The sequence below is a fragment of the Bos grunniens genome, chromosome 15, assembly GCF_055505025.1.
Source record: "Bos grunniens cultivar Pamir isolate PY7600 chromosome 15, Bosgru_T2T1.0, whole genome shotgun sequence".
Classification (NCBI taxonomy): domain Eukaryota; kingdom Metazoa; phylum Chordata; class Mammalia; order Artiodactyla; family Bovidae; genus Bos; species Bos grunniens.
In genome coordinates, this window is record NC_141179.1 from 26,173,090 (window position 1) to 26,175,697 (window position 2,608).

The following is a 2,608-nucleotide window of genomic DNA, read 5'->3' on the forward strand; positions in this document are numbered from 1 at the left end:
TTTGGAGGGAGCATGAGTGGGCCCATGGATCTCACAAAGAGCAGTGCCCAGAAAGCAGACCAAGGCAGGCAGTGTGTAGGGGAATAGCTCTGACAATCTGATCTTAACTCAGCCCAATAAGCACTCAAGTCTGGCTCCCACGCTAGCTCATCATGTGCTGCTGGGCAGGTCCTGGAGTCTTGCTGATCCCCAGGAGCCCTGTCTGTAAAATGAGTATCTCGATAATACCTCCTTTGTGGATGGGCTGAGGATTAACTGAGAGAATATTATCAGCTGCCCAACAGGGTGGTTCTGGCTCACATGAGGCGTTCAAAAAATGATGGTTCGCCTTCAGGCAAAATCATAGGAGGGATGTGTTTGAAGTCAAAGTGAAGGATGTAAACGAGTGTCAAGCCAACAGTAGGCTCTCAAAAAAATATTTGTAGAAAGAATAACAAATTAAATCTGAGTGAGGGGGCAGAAAGGAGCTGAAGATGATTCTGAAGGTTCTAGAAGGGTCTCTTGGCTGGGCGTTGAAGGTAGACAGCAGAGAGCTGACACGCTGCCGGGGGTGTCTCCCCTCCTGCCATCCTGACCCCCCTACCCACTCTCCCCAACGTAGCCTCATCCCGCCACCACAGCAAGACCCGCCTGAGGGGACATTCCACCCCTATCAATATTTGGTTCCCTTTGGGCTTCCCTGTGGCTCAGCTGGTAAAGAATCCTCCTGCAATATGGGAGACCTGGGTTCGATCCCTGGGTCAGGAAGATCCCCTGGAGAAGGGACAGGCTACCCACTCCAGTGTTCTTGGACTTCCCCTGTGGCTCAGCTGGTAAAGAATCTGCCTGCAATTCGGGAGACCTGGGCTGGATCCTGGGTTGGGAAGATCCCTTGGAAAAGGAAATGGCAATCCACCCCAGTATTCTGGCCTGGAGAATGCCATGAACTGTATAGTCCATGGGGTCACAAACAGTCGGACACGACTGAGTGACTTACACTACCACTATACTATATGTTCATAAAAGATAAAAATGCATGTTCACTTCTGCTTTCCATGGTGGATGGACACACGGCTATCTGGTGAAGGCGAGAGAGGGGATAGTCATGATCAACAGGGGGAGGGGCTCAAGGGCATCCGTCACATGGCCTCCATGTGCTAGACTCGGGAATTATTCCACTTAGTCCCAACAATAAATTTTAGGTGTCTGGTACTAGTACCTTTATGCACATCTCACCGAAGAGGAAAATGAGGCTCAGAGAAGCTAAGGGGCTAGCCTAAGATCACACAGCTAGAAAGTAAGGAAGGCAGGGTCCAACCAGGTTATCTGGCTCCCGAACCTTTTCTTTTCCATCACCCCTTCTAAAGAAGCAGAGACTGAAAGAGAAAAAGATAGATGATAGTGTCTGAGTCCATTTGGCAGCTATGATAAAATACCATAGACTGGGTGGTATATAAACAACAGAAATTAATTTCTCAAAGTGCTAGAGACTGGGAAGTTCAGAACGGAGGCCCTCGAAGATTCAGAATCAGTGAGGGCCCTCCTCCTGGTTCATAGCCCGTGCCTTTTGCTGCATTCTCACACAGTAGGAGGGGGAGGGAGCTTTCTCAGGCTCCTTTTCTAAGGGTTCTAATTCTATTCGTGACCTAACCACCTCCCGAAGACCCACCTCCTAATTACCATCCTCTCTGGGTTTGATTTCTGGGTTGGGATGATCCCCTGGAGAAGGGAAAGGCTACCCACTCCAGTATTCTGGCCTGGAGAATTCCACAGACTGTATAGTCCATGGGGTCTTGCAGAGGCAGACACGACAGTGGCTTTCACTTCACTGGGGGTTAGGATGCAACATGTGAACTTTGAGGGGGACACAAACACTCAAATCATAGCAGATAATAGCGCAGATGCTGAAAGAAGTGACAGAGTAAGAAAGACTGTAGAGTGGATGTGAAGGTGGTACATTTAGGATGAGTCCTACCTTCCAGCCTTGATGGGGGCAGCTGACACCCACTCACCCTCTTCTTGACAACAGGTGCAGACTGAGTCCTGCACCGTCTGCTGTCTGTGTCATTCTGCTCTAAGCTCATCCCCTGTTCTCCTCCCACCAGCTGTCCCAGGGCCCCTGGGAGGCCCACCCTCTTCTCAGAGGCTCCTCCTACTCTCCACGTGCTCACAGTCCTAGGGAGTCCTGGTCCATAGACCTGGGACTAACCCCCGAAGAAAAACAGGCTGGAGGAGTCCACCCAGACACCTTGGTGCCCATCTCCTAATATCTGAATAAGCTTCTGAGGTCTCTGAGGCTCGTTCAGACCCAGTGAGAGAGGCCCCTCTTCGGTGAGGCCCTGGCTGACTGCAGTACCTGGAATAATTATTACTGTTACTACGCTGTTGTTGAGAGTCTAGTCTGCACCAGACATTCTATATATGTCCTTATTTAAGGTAGGTGAGATTGATTCCACCTCAAAGGTGCAATGATAGAGGTGTAGAGAGGTTAAATAGGTTAAGAGGTTAAAGTCCACATCAGTTAAGAGGGGCAGAGATGTCGTCTGAACCCAAGCTGACCTAACTCCAAAGGGTGCACTCTTGTCCTTTATAATGCAACTGTTCTTACAGGCAGCTCTGGGCCCCCCAA